This window comes from Aphis gossypii, chromosome 1, assembly GCF_020184175.1.
Source record: "Aphis gossypii isolate Hap1 chromosome 1, ASM2018417v2, whole genome shotgun sequence".
NCBI lineage: Eukaryota > Metazoa > Arthropoda > Insecta > Hemiptera > Aphididae > Aphis > Aphis gossypii.
Genome location: NC_065530.1, coordinates 6,857,912 through 6,879,042, shown reverse-complemented (window position 1 = coordinate 6,879,042; position 21,131 = coordinate 6,857,912). Strand labels below are relative to the sequence as shown.

At 26.1% G+C, this 21,131-nt stretch overlaps 2 protein-coding genes across 5 annotated transcripts in view; one reads left to right on the top strand and one right to left on the bottom strand.

Annotated features, from left to right (window-relative positions):
* Window positions 1-21,131, bottom strand: part of LOC126549211 (uncharacterized) — a 53,734-nt gene that overhangs the window by 15,890 nt on the left and 16,713 nt on the right. The gene's annotated exons all lie outside the window — the stretch shown is intronic.
* LOC114128730 (leucine-rich repeat-containing protein 24-like) overlaps window positions 14,586-21,131 on the top strand; it is a 153,988-nt gene continuing 147,442 nt past the window's right edge. For all 4 annotated transcript variants that reach the window (XM_050210307.1, XM_050210313.1, XM_050210316.1 and 1 more), the window contains exon 1: window positions 14,586-14,947. The gene's annotated coding sequence lies outside the window, so the exon portion shown is untranslated. The remainder of the gene's footprint in view (window positions 14,948-21,131) is intronic.

Sequence of the window (21,131 nt, the reverse complement as noted above, 5' to 3'; positions counted from 1 at the left end):
AAATAAACATCCAGTGCATCATTATTTTTGGATAAATCATACACTCCTAAATTATGAGTATCTATATTATGGGTAATTCATAAATACTAAATTATAAAACTGATTGTATATGTCTTATTTAAAACTGGGAATTAAAGCTTTAATTTGCAATACCTAATGCAAAATATACAAATTAAATGCTTTCTGTGTTTTTTATATTATTCTTTATAACCTTAACCATAAAATAGTTTAGATTTTAGTTTCAACTAGCAATGTTATGCTAAGTGATGCATTGTTAAAAAATAAGTATAAGCGCCTTTTATTCATAGATTACAATGATTCTTATCATAAAGTAAAAAAAATATTTTTTGTTATTCACAAAATAAATATTTTCTCTAAGTGCTAATTATGTAAATTAAGTACAACTATATTTTGTACTTTAACATAGTCTTTTTTTATGTTTCTTTTCTTTAAAATACTATCAAAAAATAGTCATGACACTTTACGTTAAATATTCCTATGATTAAACCAATTTATTTAAATCATATAATGCTAAAAAAAAAATACTTTGAAATTTCTATATATTTGTGTTAAAGTAGCCAAGAGTAACCAAGGTCATTGTTATGGATTCGATTCTTTGGTTAAATATTGAATTTTAAAATCTTTTTTAAAAAATCACCCAATATCTACTAATCAGGTATCATCTAAGAATAGAAAATTAATTGCGAATTTGATTAGTATAGGTATTGTTTATATATAAAATTACAAAATTGAGTTTATCCTTGTGTTTACTCTCTGCAAGTTACAATACACCAATTAATATATGCTAAAATATTGTGTACCATATATTTCTGAAGTCTTATTATGCGTATTGTTTAATTTGTTTATTTTCTAAACTAATTTAAATGCATTATATTTCCAACAATTCAATATTTTTTAACGTACCTATTCAATTTTTAAGAAAATTCAAACTTAAATATTTATAATACAATACATGTAAACGCATAGTTGTTTTTAAACGTTTATTGTCAAACCCTAATTGCGATAAATTGGTGTAGATATATTGTCGTAAAAAATAATTTTCTACTAGTCACGACCTACTTATTAATTGTAACGATTTTATTATTATACTAACTATTTATTATAATTTAAAAATTGACAATTTTATTAAGACTTCAAAAGTACACGTTATATTATTTATATCAAATAATTTTGAATGGCAAGTATGTCAATAATTATAGTATTAATTTATTCCATAATATTTCCGACTTTTTAATGTATTTTTGCTCGTAACGTATATCACCACTATTTACAATGCGTTGGGATAAAGGAAAAATTATGATATATTTTTTTAGACTAAAGTGGATGAAATAAATAATATGTGTAGTATAATGGTTTTATATGGAAAATAAAGCATATTCAAGCCAGTTAAGCCATAGTACTCATCTTTTCAAAACAAAAAATGGACATGAAGAAATCATTTAAACTGAATATGAGTTATTTGTGGTAAAAAAAAGATATAAATTTGGATCATTGCAGAATCCCAAACGAATATGTAGTAAAGGTTTATACATTTTTTTTTTTTTTTTTAGTGTAAATTTGGTTTATATAATATTTAAATGTTATTTATAGAAATGTTACTGTTATTTTGTTTGTTATTATAACATACATTAAACCATATATGAAGTTGGTTAAATTAATAACTGTATTAAATATTAATTTTAAAAAATCAGATTGTGATGTTATGCAATTATATACATCTAAAATGGTATCTGGTAGAATTTTATAAATATAGGTAGTGCTTATGAATTCATGGTATACATCTTGTCATTCAAATTCCAGAAATTCAAATTGTCTATAAAAAAAAATCAGTTCTTTGAATTAATTTTAATTTATTTCAACGAACTATGTTGTACATCTCAGAAGATTGTTTATTTTGACATTTTTTTTAAAAATTTTAAGTATTAAAGAACTCAGGGTTCCAATCGATCGGTATCGTCACTATATTATAATGCAACCCAGTGATACAATAATAATAATATTATCGTTCGTCACAAAATATTTTATTACCCTCGTCGACATTTCATCAGATAAATTAGTATCCGCATACGCCGCATCGGACGATTTAATATTTTTATCTATTAATTTATTATTCTACGGCGTTTGCAGTCCACGTTTTATATCCTAGTCGTTAACGCGTCCGTAATAATATTATTTTGATTCCTCCGTTGCGGTTGGAGTGTATATCAACAACTGCAAAACAAAAATAATAGATTATTTCGTTTCATTTCATTAATTCGAGTAGTTTTCTCACTTAATCTACTATGACAACATGAACAATTTATCAAATAGTGTTATACGGTAAATATGAACGTACGTTACGCGACACTTCACCAATATAGTATATAATATTTGCATAAAAACATAATCTGATAAATTTAAATGTTATCGAGGCCTGTGGTAGACACCTGCAAATTTTAAAATTAGCATATCTTCTGTATTAACAAGATCTTTATTTAATATAATTAAAAAAACACGATTCGATGCATACTGTCATCGCAACTGATAATATATATATAATCTAAAGTTTTATAAACGGACCAAGTAGTGATTTTTTAATAAATAATCACGCGAATTTATAGCATTTTTGGGAGAAATAATTTGTTAATAACTATAATAATGTATTGTGCTATGAATTTACTATATTATTTTTCTGTAGGTTTAACATAATAATATTGTCAAGTCAACATCATGGCAAGTGGCTGCAGCCTGCAGCGACACCTTAAACTACCAATCCCTATTTCAATAATTATGTTAGCGAATGGTGGCAGTGCTATTACAATCATTACGTTTGTTATTAGATGTCTGTATTATGTGTTTATATAGTGTAGTCGGCTGTGTTGTCTAAATTTAAAGCAATTTGCATTCTACGTAAACGTTTAAATATTACCTACCTATACCAATCGTAATACCACTTTATAGTTGATTTTATTGCAAAATAATTTTTAAAAATAATAGTATAAACTGCAATAGTTGTTAAAACGCTAAAAAGTTTAAGATTGTTATCAACAGATAAAAAATGGCTGGGTAAAAGAATATCACAAATTACAAATATTGATTTTTCTTTTCTAAGAGATACACACAATAATTTTGACAAATTTAAAATTCCAGCTCATTTATAAATAGATTATAGCTTTCTTTACACCGCTATTTTTATCATCAAATATTTAATTGAAAGGGGGTATATTTTATGCAATAACCTTGTATATATTTTTAACTATACATGAATCATTAAATCAATAACACAAATTTTACCCGGCTCGATCAGTTTTAAAAATATATTATACTTCAAATTATTATTACTCAAAACATATGCAAGGAAAGAGTTAAAAATAAGTACAATAAGATATCTTTTATAAAGCAAAAAATATAAGAATCGTATTAATTCTATGCGTTCAAAATATTTCACAATACTTTTATCATTTTTTTTTTTTTTAACTTTTGACTTTTGTTGAATACAAAATATAGTTATAAAATATTATTACTGCTACTAGTTAATACTTAATAAACAAATTAAAATGAACAAATAAATAACTTCATAGAATAATATTAATATTAAGAATATAAATAAATAAGGCATGAATATATATAATATCATTGAATACACTATACAATCATTTATTTCCGCATATAATTTAGTCTATTTGAATTTTCTGATGTAGATGAAATAGAAATCAATTTCATACCTTCTTTAGTAGTTTTTGTTGGTAACGAACTCCAATTTTAATAAATTTGCGTTTTTGTTTGTTATTAAAATGCATTGCATAAATAACCTCGTTTTTCGATGTTTTAATTTGGATGGTTCTGAAACCGAGTGAAATGTTATGTAGGTACCTGAAGGTACATTTTAGAATAATTATTAATTATTTTTGATTTACGTGATGAATAATTAAAACTGATGCAGAATTTAAAGAACAATTAAGCTATGTTACGTAGTATACAATACATAATTAGTTTTAGATGAATTATCTCATTTTATCTTCTATGTGTCTGTTTAATTGCATTAGTATACTTTCGTTAAGTTAGTTCAATAGCCATGTATGAAAAAATTTAAACATTTTAATTTGTGGCTTTAATGTTTAAAAAAAAAACCATTGCCAAAGGACTCATGTTGTTGGCTTTTAATAAACGATACTGCCCTCGTTGACTAGATGCTTCTCCTTTTTAGAGTCTATAATCTACTGTACTTTATTTCAAGTCACAAAAACTCTAATAAACATATATATTATAGTGTAAATGATTACTTAATATCTATATTCACCTCTAATCGTATACTCAAAACAGGATTCAAACTGTTTTGTAATTATAAATAAAATAAATATTTTACTGAATTTAATTACAAACAAATTTAGAAATAAGATTTAAAAAATCATCCCGTTACCTTTATGTATTTTTATCAAACTAATATTCCTCTGTATTTTAATAATTTAATTTAACAATTTTTTATGTTAAGAGTTTATCAATAGTTTTCATAAAAATTTTATCATATTTTTATTTACTATATAATATGCTTGTAACTTTAATGAATCATGTTGCTTTTATTACTTCTCGGTAGATACTATTTATTATATTACTATGTTGTTGTCTTAGATAACGTCAAGTAAATGGCAAAAACGGTTTTTATAGTAAGTTGTTGTCAGTGATGTTAATGAAATATCAGTCGTATCTATTTTTCTGATATTTTACTACGATATAATTTTTATATATTATTATGTATAAAATAACAGGAATTTTTTATGTAACTATTTTGTGACGACGCTATTATATAAACTTATTTCAATTTTTTTTTTTTTTTTTTTTAATTTTGATTTTAACGGGTTAAAATAGGTAAAAATAAGTTTAAAAATAAAATAAGTCAGATTCTTATACCAACTATATAATAACCACGAGATGACACATCATTGTATCTTATCCAACGCAGTAAAAAAAAATTGATATAACTTTGAATCTTAAGGGTCAGAAATTATAAACTTATGTACATATCTCGCGAGGTCTGCAATCCACCACAGTAGATTTCCTATCTGATAATATACTGCTCGCATAATCATAAGAATGCCTCACGGACAATGCCAAGCTTAATGGCTATAATACAAGGTATGTTCAAAAAATAACGGGAATTTTCATTGTGTGAAACAAATATTTATTTATTCGTTTACATTGATGTTGTTGCCTTTAAAATAGTCTCATTGTGCTGTTGCTTCTTCTAATCCTCGAAACACTTGTCAAACTCTATCTTAGGGATAACCTTTAAATTTTTCAACAATGTGCTTTTTAAGTCATCCATGGTTGTAAAACGACGGCCCTTGAAGTTCTCTTAATTTTTTTAAATAGAAAAAAATCACACGGACTCTGGAAATTGTCGAGGCTGTGGCATCGTTACAGTATTGTTTTTGAACAAAAATGTACGAACAAACAATGAAGTATGAACAAGTGCATTATCGTGGTGCAAAATCCAGGAATTGTTTTTCTACAAATCCAGACGTTTATTTTGATTGCTTCGCACAAGCATCCCAATTATTCCAACAGATATGCCTTTCGAATTCAAATGTTTGCAATTTTCGGGGCGACTCGCCTTTGCAATGACCATCAACAAAGCACAAGGATAATCGGAAAGTTTACGTGTATACGTGGATCGCAAGACTATAAATCTAGGACCGATTCGCGGTATCGGCTGATTGATGTTTCCAGACGCGGGTGTCGAACGACGGCGTTGTCCATCGCCGATTAGCGGTTTATTAGAGAAGTGATAGTGTGGTTTCCACGGCGTAAAGACCCTTGGAATTCAAATGGCTATTGCGCGGAACTGTGTCAAACTTAATAACAAACGATGTACTAATCTTGTATCTCTCAAGATAAAAGGCTGATTTGATGACCAAAGTAAAGATAAACTGACAAAAATAAGAACAACTAAGACAATTAGTAGATAATAGCGAAGTAGTTTTGGATAAAGACATACGGATACATATGGTTTATTTTACAAACGTAATGAAATTTTCAAATGAAATGTTTTCGGAAAAACATTAATTCAACTTTTCGTAATACCTTACTATAACAGCAATTTAAATACATATATACTTAGTAACATATAGGCTGAAAGTTTTTGCTCAATACCATTTTTTGTATGAGATAATATTATCATTGAATTCAAATTAAACACATCAATAATAAATTATAATAACCTAACCACGTGTACTGTATTATAACGTGCAAAATTTCCTTTTTACACCCACATTTTTTTTATTACCAACCTATTGACTATTGCCAGTGCATTATTATACTGTTTTGCATGATCAGTGATCATTGATCACGTCTTATTTTAAAATCTCCTTCACTTATAACAATCATTCAAACGGTGCACATAAGTTATTAAAACGAACAACTGTAATAAGCTCCTATAAACATTAATTAATTTACGCCATCCATCTACCCAAACTATATCTGTTCGTATCAATTAAATATTTAAATCAATAGATTTTGTTAGAAATGAATTTCTAATATTTCATAACATGCACGGAGAATTTAACATTATCTTCAAACAGCCGTTTAGCTGTGTTAACTAGAATAGCCGTATAAGATGATATCTGTGCGTACAGTTAACATTTTAACTGTAACAACTAGGTTTTATGGATATTTAGAACACCTGTGTTGATCTTTCAATACGTGACAATTTGGTGTAATGTTCAAATCCAACGATGGCGGTAATTAATTTATACGTGAGACTGAATTCAACAAATTTTCATTAATTCTCTGGTTATTTAAACAATGTGGTATTCTATTCTTTAAACTTCTGGAAGTAAAAAAAAATTATTGCTATTTAGTGTCGCGTTTTTCTCGTATTTGTTTGATTATTTTAATTGTTTATTACACGTACCACGTACCACGTACAACGTACACATATGATAATTTTACCGTAACAACATGAAAATTTCAAACTAATTAATAACTTATAAATTCGTAATGATAATTATATAATTACCGACGACTTTCACAACTACACTAATTTTAGTCCTCGACAATTGAAAATATAAAAAAAGGTTAATAGCTAGGATGTTTATTTTGTCATTATTATAACAGTTTATATAATTTAATGTTCATTCACCAATACTGAAATATTACGTACCGATTTAAGAAAAGTATTTAAATATTCAACTCACTAAAAGTAATAAAAAAATCCTTAAATATTAAAAAATATCGTTAACGATATGATGAATTTAAAAATCATTATATTTTCGAAAAAGGAAACCTATAAAAAAAAAAAAAAAAAAAAAAAAAAAGAGAAAAGTAAAAAATAATATTAATAAAAATAAATTATTACTTTTTAATGAGAAATGTTTAAAATATATTTTATATTTATTTTTTCTAGTTTATTTAATTGTATCATTATATTTTAAGGATTAAATTTAATTTGCATAAAAAGAATTATCTTCTTTAAAATAAATAACAGAAATTAATTAATTAAGTACTATAGGTTACGTAGAAATGAGTTTCTGAATTTTTTTTTTTTTTGTTTTTTGTCAATATAATTTATAGTAACTAGTAAGTAGTTAATAAATTACAAACTATTATTTACATTATATATTTATATTTTTTTTTATACTATAAATATTGTAGCTATAAATAAAGGCATGTTGTAAGTTAAAACTTATTTGTGATAGGTCAACAAATTATAAATTACTAATAATTAAGTAGTTTTATTTTCATAATTAGGTAGTTCTTACTAGATCTTACTGAGAAATATATCACATTACGTAGGTACATAAAAGTATTAATTAAATTAAATTATAAGAAAAGTATATTATGTAAGTTTAAGTTTAGTATTTTGTGTTTATTCGGTAAATTTGATGAACTTATCTGTATATATATAAAAAAAAAAAACGTTTATGACTTATAATTATCATATTGATTATAAGTCAATAGGATAAGTCAATTGTAATTTAAATTAAGTATTCAAACTCAATTTTTCGATTTTAAAATCGTCGTCTCCAGGAATTGGTAGAATTTGATTACATGCACAAACTCATTCGTTTCATTCAGCACTTAAATAATTATAACATAAATCTGTTAAAAAATGCAATAAGTAATAATTTACATGTATCCAATTTAACTTAAACTGGGAATATATAATAGTAATAATATTCAAAAACTCACCACATTTGTATAATGAATTAAATGAATAATAATCGATATTATTTTAAGGACGGTACACGGTATTATGTCGAAATATCTATAGTTAGTTATTTTAACATAATATTGTTAGTAGGTGTACTAGCTGTTGGTGAAATATATCTTTTCGTTTTCGCTCGCTTTTTAACGGGTTCTTCTGCTTCTATTTACACCGTCTGATTAATGTACGCAATCGCGTACCTACCTACCCTATTACCACGATAACCTAACCTTTATTATAGAAATGTATATTATTATCCAAGGGCTGCGCGATCCGCACAATTTGACGATGGGTATTACGGTCACTTTGTCAGTTCTCTAATAGACGTTAAGCTACCCCTCCAAAGGACCGGAGGCCACTAGTTTACTCGACTTACATACATTAATCCAGGTCTATTGAACAGTCTTCACTGCAGCACTGCATACAACAATATTTGGGATAAATTTCCAAGAATTTTCGTCCTTATTTTTTCGGTTAATAACAAATTTATTTTATTTCGATTTTTTGAATTTTTAAACATAATAATATTTAAATACAGTATTGTTAAAATTAGGGATTCTCATTAGAAAAACTGAAGTACGCGTATCGCTACAAGACTCGTTCTTTAAGTCGTATAAAACAATCATGCAGCAATAATTTCAAAACAATATTTTAATCTTTTAGTATATTATAACGATACCGAAAAATCAAAATTAGAATAAATTTACCACTAAAGGAAAAATTATGCGCATATTTCTTGAATAACCCTATGTAGTATGTATATACATATATATATACGATTCGGACTACATAAATTAATTACCGTGGTTCTACAGTCTGCGGCTATCGGGATGTTTGTAATCACAATGTCGTAGTGTTTTGTGTTCGCGGAAATACAATATAATCATAATAAACTTATTGTTATTGATTTTATAAAAGACGCATATTTAACTTACTAGCTTATACATACGTATAATATAGAAACTTTCTTATATAGTCATATGTGGAAATCAAGTACTCGTATAATTTCTTGAAAGAGCGTAACATTTTTTTTTTCATAATTATAATTTCATAATATGATATTACAAGAATCAGTACTTCATGATTCTTTATAGTTTTAATGGTTTATATACTTACATTTAAATGAAATAAAATATTATTTTCTCTGTGCAGTATAACCTCACTAATACACGTGATCATATTGGTTTTCTTATGTGTTTTAAATTATGAGTAAACCGGAAAATGTGCTTATTGGTCTATCGTAAGTTGTTCTCGTATCAGTTAAAGAATGTAAAAAATACATATTATGCATTATTTTTATGGATAAACGTTTTTGTAACAAATAGTTTGTTCTCTTCGTTTACACCCTTTTTTTTATAAAGTAAATAACGCGTTATATATACTAGCAACATGCACTATGCAATAAAAGTAAACCCCCACTTATTTTATTTATTTTAAAATATAATCGTGAGCAATCGGTTTTATAATATTAAATAATATCGATCAACAAATAAATGTAGTGATGTAATAAAAAGAACAACTTTTTACATAATTAAGAATCCTTCAACTTAATGGAGTAACGTTGATCCTTGACTTTTTAAAAGTATTTTTTTTCTTAATGAAAGGTAGTTGGCGTGTTTGATGGTAGACAGAAGATGAGAATTATTTGTCACAATTATTTCTTATTGGTTTTTAATATGATGTAATTATAAAATTATAATTATGTAAGAACTTGATTAAAAATAATAAAATATTGCGTAATCACCAGTAAAATGTTTCATCTTTCAACATCTTAAAAAATACGTATAATTGAATACTAAATACATTTTTATAAAAAAAAAAAAATATTTAAAAAGAAAAAAAATAATATCATCACCGTACTTTTGAGACAATAGAAAATTTACAAACAAATATTAATATTATTATATTACAATTACCAAGTTCTAGCAATAGCGTTTTCAAGATTTATTAATAAAAGAAGAAAGAACATTTGGTAGCAAATTTTACCATTGTGAGTATGTCTCTTATTCTCCTCTCATCACAATAATAGTAATATAATATACATTAAATGTCAACAAATATAATGTTCAAATTATTTAAAAAATATTTTAATTTATAAAAGTATATGCATTGATTAAATATACATAATTAACTATTTTTTTTTTTTTTTGTAAATTTAATCAATGTTACACGTATACTGTTTTTAACTTTTAAGACATGATTTCGATAACTTATTTGGGATTAATTAACAATTTTTTTGCGGATCGACAACAATGTTAACCGTTCTAAAAAACAAAATTAAATTATATATAACAAATTAATTCCTTATTTCAGCCGCCATTAGGAATCTATAAGATACAGTTTTATATTATATAAGATAAAATTTTAGTATTTTTATGTGTAAAAATATCGATGTGTGTACTGTTGTAATAAATATAAATACCTTAAATAATTGATAAATATTTAGTTAATATAATATAGACGTAGAGCATCTTTATGGTGTGACACGAAGTATATAATTTAATTTCAATTTTCACTAGGTACCATACAACTTTAGCTCAACAAGAATTACAGTGTGAATGTTTGCTGAGATTAGGTAAAATTTATCATGTTCTTCAAATGATTGATACTCTATAAAAAAAAAAAATGTACCTAGTCTCACCCAAGTGGGTAACGCTCTGCTATACAGTAGGTATCGAGTGAATCTTGGAAATAGAGTAGAAAACATAAAAAAATGCCAATCTAAATAAATGGTGAAAGTTTCAAGTATCTTCGACTTTTACTTTTTGAATAATAACAAATATTTAAAATATTTTTAGGATACATTCAGACGCTCATAACGTTTTTTTTAAATGTTGAAAACTGATTTATAAATTATTTCCGATTGTATTTTATGATTATTTGTCATTTACAGTATGAAAAAAACCAACATCAAAAAGTCATAGTGGTGGGGAAATTTATTTATCATAATATGTTCTCCTCTAAATTAAAATGTCCATAAGATGTAAGATATATGATATAAGTTCTCACTGAGTTCAACCATCACAATGCGTACAACTATAACACTATCACTTTATAACTCCCGTACAATTTATGTTTTTAATTAATGGTTATATATATATATGTACATAAATGTACTAATTTACTTAAATGGTGAAAACGCATAAATTGTATTTTCTTTCATCAGGCTACGCTATCCATAATAATAATAATTATACAATTACACTATGAGTTATTATTTTCTATGGAGATTTGTGAAGTAATACAATAAGAAATAGTTGGTATATTATAATTTATATATAAAAAAAAATATTTCATGAGTGCCTAATATATACATGTCACATGTATAATATTACATATAATTTATTCTTATGTTGGCGTGTATATTACTGAACTCCTCCTAAACGGCTGAACCGATGAAATGTGTTTGAGGTGATCCCTATAGGTGATTTAAATTCATATTGGACATGGTAGGTATCGCTATAATTGGATTATAGGAAATGTATAGATAGATATATCTTAAATAACATACTAAAAACTTGCAAACATTGTGTACTCATTTATTTAAAAAAAAAACATATGGCTGACGGATGATTGGTCCCTGCGAGATCATTGGCTCGAGTTATTTAAAATATATCCATGTCAATATTTTTTGAAACACAATTACAATGGTACCTAGATACACAGTCCTATACCCGTGGATAATTTTGAATTTAAACTATCCAGGGACTCACTCAAATACATACAAATAATTTTATAATAATTGGTCAAGTCGATTATTAGGAAGAGTTCAGAGGCGTGCACACTGCACACGTACAAAAGTATTATATAAATAAAGATAGAATGATTATTATCCAAAAAAAAAAAAAAAAATATATATGTAAATTCCATTTTTTACCACTAAAGTATTATAGTCTAATATCGATCGCACAAATTGACAACAAGCTGTACTTTACAAACCTTTGCGGTATTTTGAGCTTAGCTATGGAATTAACGTTTACCACGGGTCTCATTACATAAGAACTAAACAAAAGTATACAATTTACATTTTCTTGCCAAGTGCTTTGTATTTTGTATACCATTTGCATGTTTATATATTATTACGTCTGTATGTTAAAACAACGCAAATATTATGATAATCTAGTGTAAACACATGTAGTATAGGTAGTGGGTACGCTATTATTATATTATTTCTAACGAGTTAATTTATCGCGAATATTTAAATGTATATCTTTTGTCATTTCGAATGGTGTTTATACTTTTAGTATGATTTATAAAAATTATTTTTTATAATAAATTCGTATGGCCCCTTTGAATAAAATATGCTTGAATTGAGCCTGCAATTTCGTATAGTTATTTTTATAATATTTTGTGGTTGGACTATTGTATCACTATTTATAGTATTTATTACACTCTATTCCGTTATTTTTAAAAAGTTCATTTTTTTCGATTTAAGATGATTTTGGTGAGGAATCTTCTTTTCTAAGATCTGAAATCCACGTATAGGAAATCGACTCGATCGTCCATTTAAGCTGCAGTGGTATAAATATTATTATAGTTACGAAATATAAACAATCGATTTTGAAATTTCATGGATACTGCAATGTTTTTCAACCTCGTAGTACGTACATATAATATCTATCTATAGCGTCAATGAAAACGTACAGACCCCCTTAAGAGCCTTTATAAAACTGGAATCGTACTTTTTCAAAAACGTTCCACCAATATTCTTTAGCAAACATACTCACAACGATTTCGTATACTACCGTTTTATCCTCTTAAGGGAATCTTTATTCATTTTGATGCATGTCGTGTTTGCTGAATTAGGTTTCGAATTTTTAGACTTTGCCACTCAAAAAACCACAGGACCCAAGATACCAATATGTAATAAAATTGATTTGTTTTGATTTTCGTGGTCTTTACTTAAAATTATATTTTATTTCTCTTTCATCTGGAAAACTTATTGATACGCATAACGTAAATGGTTTATTTTAAACACCACACACACGAGTTTATTTACACATATCCAATTAAAAAATTACAATATCATATTATGTATATTATCATTTCACGCAAATATTTAGCATCACATGATGGTGAAGTGAAAACAGTTTATAGGGATACATCATTAACATTGTCAAATAGTATCATATTGTTAACTTACAATAATAATTAATTAAAAAATATTACACGTTAACTATTATACAGGATAATGTTTTTATAATGTAGTATTCATTCTTTTCAACACAAATATTTTGTTTGCTTAATTTTGTTGTGAGTAATAAAAAATAAAAAATTAACACGTGGTACTATTTTTAATCGTTTAAAATATTTTGATTCATAAATATCAAATTTCGGACGAGTAGTTCATGAGTTATGAATATTTAAAGTTCCTATTAGTGGAGTGGAATGGCACACAAGTACCCCTCAAAATGTTTGTCCATTACTCCAATCATCTAAACTTAAAATGTATATAGTTTTGTAATTCTCCAAATTTTGAATTTTAGGTATCAAAATAGGTACTCCGAAAATATTCTGCTTCGATATAGTATTTTTTAGTGTTTTTTTTTTATTTTCAATTATTATTATTTCCAACTAGAAAATCCATGGTATATTAACAGTCTCTGCGATAGTGAAGAATGGTTCATAATATAAAAAATCACAGTGTATATAATGATAGAACATATTTATAATTTTTTTAAATACATGTATTTAAAAAATATTTTTTTTATGATTTAAATCGTTTTAAACCGTATTTGAAGCACATACATTTAAATGTTATTGAGGTCGTACCTATAACCAAAATTGATATTAAAATAGTATGTTTTGTGTGGTTGTGAACTCCCTGTTAAAACCTTCTACTAAAAATTATTAGCTTATCAGAGGATCACAAATATTAGAAACTCTCAATCGATATTCTTACATGATTTATCTATATAACACCGTAAGTTATGTTCAACGCAGACATTGATAATTATTTGAAAACAAAAATTTTATTAATCTAATTATCATTATATGCGTGGCGTACGAACGGACTCGTTTGTCGTAATTTTAATTTTTCACTTCCGCTTCCGGCACAAATCAGACTTTTTAAGCACACAAACACACGTATATCAGTGTATTACACGTACCTGTAGTTTACCTACGTTTTATATCAACCGACGAATGGCGACCACTCGACATTATTACAATACGCCGTCCGGTTCAATTAATATTCTGGAATTGTCGCTCGCCCCGTCCTCTTTTTATTTTCCCTTTTGGAAAACGATAGTATTCGTACGTCTACCAATATCCGTGTTGCGGGGACGAGAGGCGATTTTTTTTCCTGTCCGTCTTCTTCTTCGCGTCGCCCGCGTGGCGCGCGTATCATCGCCACCGTCCGATTCGGCGCCGCCACCACCGACTTCGCCGGAGTCGTATTCCGGGTGACGACTCGTTGCGCGGCGCACGTGCGAGTTTACTGTTGTGCCGACTCGACGACGGTGCTAGCGGCGATTTTATAGTGATATATAAGCTCACGCGCGTGGTGTAGGTACCTATCTCTCATAATATGTCGCCGTTGTTGTCGTTAAGATTATGACTTAAAAAATTTTCGTTCGTCGAATCTCTCTTCTCCTCAAATATATAATAATAATAATAATAATATATACTCTTGACCGTTTTCATTGTTTTTGTTATTGTGATTGGTGTTATTATATTGTGTCACGGGTGCAGTGGTTTTTGGCGTACGTTACAATAACCAGTAACACTGTTTTGATAAATCATGTGAGTACTTTGTGATAAGAGCTATTAATATTTTTATATTTTTTATACAGTTTTTCACGAACTTTTGATTTTGAAAACCAAGTATTGTAGTATAATTTTCAAACATTAAATTACGTAATCGGAAGTAGTTATTATTGGTTTTAATACCTCACTTTTTTAAAACATTCAACAAAATTCTCGCGTGACTGTAATCTATATAAAGACTTCCATAAAAAAAAAAAAAAAAAAACAGAGGAATCAGTGTGATGTATAGTATCGAGTGTACCTCGTCATTGAGTAACTAAAGTGTAATGAATGGGACCAAATTGAATTCAATGATAAATCATTGTATATGTAAAACAAAAAATTAAGGGATACATTATTATTTATTCCTAAAAATGTTTATGTTCTATTATGAATTATGATACATTTATAGCCTATTATTAGCATTATTATTATTATTTATATTTGTATATTCTCGATTTGGTAAGTTGAAATATTTTTTTTCCTAAAAATTGTAAGATATTTTAAAATCTGAACAATAATATAATAATCACTGAACAGTAAATTTGATGAATTATTATAAATACATACCATAAATATCATAAACAACTCGATGAAACCATAATCTATTGATAACACACTCTTAGGCATTTATAATTTATAGAGTTAAAAGTCAAAACTGACATACTGAAGAATGTTGTAAAAATAAAATATATGTTTGTGATATGAATCATTTAAATATTTTAAAATTTCGTTGAGTATGGAAATAATAATATAATAGCATATGGAGTGGTTAAAAGGTTTGAGTTTGTATGACTAATATTCTTTGAATAACTTACATAAAAATTGATCGACGAAAAATCATTATTTTTATTTATTTTTTTTTTTAATAACCATTTTTATCGAAAATTTAACATCAGGTGCTTATACAAATTAAGTCATGACAATAGAATTTAGAGGTTTTTTAAATTTTTATAAGAATAATAATATTAGGAACACATAAACGATGTATTTCAAGCTTTTGACTAACCAAAAATGATTTTATCAATTAGAACTTATTTTTTCAAAATTCTATAAATAGCTTAAAAAATGCATAATTTTATTGTTATTGTGTAAATCAGTTTAATTGCACTTTTTCTATAGATTTAGTGTAATTCAGTTATTGTATAACTTCTATAGATCTTGTAACAAAAAAATGTGTTGCCTGAACAATTTTATTTTCGGCAATAGTGCGTTTTGGAAAAGAACCCCTCAATTGTTTTTAATGATATCACATCTATACTCTAATCACATTAAGAAGTACCACGACGGTCAACTTGTGTATAGGGGCGTGGCTTTACTATACGGTGAGCTGATAGATAGTTGACTCGGTGCGGGTTGAGAACCGAATGATACCTATCCACCACCCGACAAAAAATGATCGTTGCGAAGTTCCTTCTTAACGTGAATAGATTATAGGATATACTATTTTATGACAATTTTAAGTCTATGGTTTTTCATGTTTTGAAAAAACTGTTGAGTAAAACTTCTCGTTTTCCGTTATTTTTTATTAGTGTTTCTCAATTTTTTATATAAAAATACTGGGATTTTCTTATTTTTAAGTTTTAACATAATTAAGTACTATACCTAATAAAATAACTATAATAATGAACTGTATATTGTAAATATTTATTTTATACAATTTAATATTTAACGTTCAATATTAAGTTTCTACATAAACTGTAAAATTGCATACGTCGTGTTATTTTAATCTGTATAAGTTTAAATTAGTAGTTTAACTGTTAACTAAAGTCAAATTGTTTCAATAACTAATAATCATTATGTTAATTCATCACCTGCATAGTTTCTCCTTTGTTCCATGACAATGAAGAATGACTTTATTTTTGTATTTCCAAACATAATATCACTTTATCAGCTATACCTACATTATAACCATTACATCGCAAAAAAAAAAAAAAAAATTGGTAATGGACTTAACCAATAATTTATCATTATAATAAATATTATATAATATTTCATATAATATAATATGTAAACAAGTCACAATTTAAAAATATGTTTTTTTTTGTTTTAAATAACCCAACATAATGTCAAACTACGATGAATGATTAATTTTTTTCAAGGGTTACTGCTAAATGAACCCTTGCATTGTAAATTATAATTGATTTTTAAAATTTATTTTGTAAATAAAACAATTTAATTTATTTAGAATATTAAAATTCAAAAATACAAATTACAATAATTTAATCAGTAAGGTAAATTATCAATATTTGCATAAATTTAATGGTTTGTCTAGAGGTTTATATGTGTACCTAAATATAGATTTTTTAATTATTATTTATTTAGATTTTTAGTTATTGTAATTTTACAGCTGTAAATTATTATATTTAACCATTTCATTCAGATTTAATGATATTATGTAAATTTCACATACATATTATAAAAAAGCTTTTTTTAAATTAAATTAAATTTCACCAAATCATTTTGAACCAGCAGTTTTTATTTTTCAAACGGTCATCTAATAGCTTTGTTGAATGGTCCATCAGATGAATTACAGCTATTGTTATAATGGGAAATATATTTTTATTTTATTTTTTTTGTTTTTAAACTCTTTTTATCGTAATGTCTCAAATTAAAATGTGACCAGGACCTCTTTATTGTTTGATTCACAATAATTTAAACAATATAGTTCCTATTTTGAATTTGATCATTTGAAATATACAGAGTCGATAATGGAAATTTAACTATGTAATTATTTAGATTAAATTTTAATTTTGAAAAAAAAAAATTACAATACAATTTTATTATAATACTTAGTAGGTGGCTATTTTTTATTAAATTATTTTCATCATTGATACATAATCATAATTAAGCAAGACCTTTAATCGGAAAAATATATTTTTCCTAATCTATGTCACAATTTTATGCATCGTAATAAGTAGAGAAAATAAAATAGTTTCACTCATTTTAATTATTAAATAAATTTTTAAAATGTTTTCTTCTCTATATAGTCGGAGAATTTAGAATATTGAGCAAAAATATTTGGGAATTTGGTGTATAATGATTGTTACATAATGATAAAAATATCCATACCTTATTCGGTATTAATACATAATAGGTGCTAAGAATTAAGATAATATGTATTTATTATCAAAATCAGCTCTCTTTCATTGTAATTTTTTCTCATCGATGTGTTTCGTTTCGTAAGCTTCAAATCAATTTTTAAACATTCTTTGAATTTTTTTCTTTTGAATTTTTTCTAATTTATAAACTATTTGGTTTACGGGACAACACATTATATGTTCCTATTATATTTGTTCCTAATTTTAATAGAAACTTTTATTATTGTATATTAAACCGTATTATTATTACATCATATTTTAAATATTTACCTATTTATTTCAACATTATATAATATTTCACGACATTGCACGAAATAATATAATTAGGAACAAGTATGTAGATAAATTTATGTGTTTGAATTTAATGAAATATTTTATATAATTATTATATATAAACTTAATTTGGTAAAATATAATTGCTTTAGTGTAAAATATTTGAATCGAAGTACTCATTGTTGTCTTCATACTATTATGTTGAAAAACATGAGTCATTAATACATATTATATTTATTTGTATAAAATCCAATCACTTAGAACAATGAGATTGAAATGAAGAAAGCAGGTAATGTTTGTGAGTTAAACCTTAATACTTTAAAACTATGGTTTTTGTACAGCTTTTTCAGCTCAATATGTACCTACATGGATATCTTGCACGAGTGCTGTCATGACCATTTGGTCATTAGAGTATACATATGTATATAAAAAAAAAATACCGAACAAATATTTTTTGATAATAAAATTTCATGTAATATATACTTTCTTAAGTGGTTCTTAAAATATAACGTTGAGACACTTTTAATAGTTTTAAAAATACCCAATATATGGTTTTTTTTTTTTTTAATAATAATAATAGTAATTCAATAACACTTTTATTTTTTTTTTCATAAACTCATTTTCTTTGTTTCAATGTAGAATCAATACCTACTATATAGCTAAAACTATTCGTGGAAAAACATAAAATGTGATTAATAAATTCGTTTAATATTACAAATTATATTATCGTTTATCCTTAAAATATATACTTGGCCACCGTGTTCCAATGAAAGTTGTATTATAAATGATATATTATGTCTAATAAATGTATAGCATATCGATATTATACCATCACTGCTTTTAGTTGTTATGTGTATATTTAACGTATTAAAAATATGTTTTTTCCCCTAAAGAACACAGTATGTGAAATGTAAAACATATTACATTTAATAATATTTATATGCTGAAAAAATTTTTAAGTACCTACTAGTAGCGTTAAATAAGTTTTACATATTTTTTTTTTTTTTTTTTTTATGGCGTTATGGAAGCAACGGATGAATGCGAAATGGACCGTATGGCGAATGGGTAATACCCTAACGATAAAAAACACAAAAAAAAATAAAATATATAGACAAGCGGTTGTGGGTGACTAAATGCTACTTTTCGACGAGCTTTTACACAATTTAACGTTTATTAATTTTTATGACGAGAAAGAATTAAAAACCATATAGTGGTACCATAAAGCAATGATGATGATATTCCGAGTGATGTAAAACTATCACACAAAAATCTTATTTATTCGCTTTTTATACTAATAAGTTTAACTTTGGACGTGGTAGTTCATTGGAAAGATCGGTTATTTACTTTCTCCTATTTGAATATGTTTATTTTTTTTCAATTTATCTGTAATAATACAATTGTAAAATCGGCATTAAATAGAACGAGAATTAATATTACAACTAGTATACGTATCAATAAAATGTATTGAAAAAATTTGTCGCTCTTCGTATTTCACCGGTCAGGCTTCAGATATTAAATACTAATAGACATTATATTATAATACGTCAATCGATATATTTATAACCTGTATACTGATCGTAAAGTTAATAATATAATATATATACTATATAGGTCCTATACTCCTATATATATATATTGTAGGTGAACATATTATATGTGCAGGTGGGTTGCGTGTCGACCGTATATATTATATTATGTGTAATGTGTGTGTGTATTATGTGTGATACATAAACTAGTCAAGTTTTCTCTCCTGCCAGTCTTACTTTTTTGGGTTCTTTATTTTTTTATTATTTTTTTTTCTCCAATGTGGATTTATTTCATTTTTATTTTATTTGCGCCGAAATCCAATAACGCGGGGAGTAGGGTTAAATCTCGTTGGGCGCGCTGTTTATCTCAACGGCGCATTCCCGATGGATTGAACGGACGGCGACTACAGCCAACCTCCAATAAACCAAACGAAAGATTACATCACCCTCGAGTGTACCTACACCAAAACATATATTATATATGTTATTCACCAAATTCGTTATTATATTAAATCTCATCTTTTTTTTTTCTATTTCAATGCATACATAAATGTGCAAAGACGTATTGTTTTTTTTCGTTTCCCTATAAACGAAAATTATTTTCATACTTATACTCAATTCTTTATGTTTATTTCCTATATTCCTCTTTACTATTTGAAGTGTACAAACAAAAAACTTGGTGGTGTCGCTTTTTATACCCATAGTGTATGTAAAATATTTTCCGTCTACATTAAATCTCTACAACATTCGATGCGATACCAAGTTTGAACTTAAATATCTGTGTTTGAATTCTACCAAACCGTTTATTTGAATTTTATTTAAGTTAAGTAAAATTGTGAATCTAAAAATATCATATAGTATTTTTTCTACGTTCCATAAAATATGTATTAATAATTACAATTCATCCATGCTTTATCAAGATTAAATAAAATACAGTCGGATCTCGATAACTCGAATTTTAAGGGAGGTAAAAATTAATCCGACTTATGCATTTTTTGAATTACAAATATTGCATTGAGTGTAAAGGAATTCCCTAGGAACAAAAGAAAAAAAATCATGTTATCGAAGTTCGAGTTATTGAGACTCGACTGTATTATACTCAAAAAATTAAAGATATAAATATTTTATCCACGAACAAAAATAATATATTATATTTAAAAAAAAGAAAAAGAATTATTTCATACATAGCATAAAACTTTAATGTTGGCGTATACAATATTTCTATTCATTTTCAGTAAAAGTATACAATACATTTATTAATGTTAGTATATTATTATACTT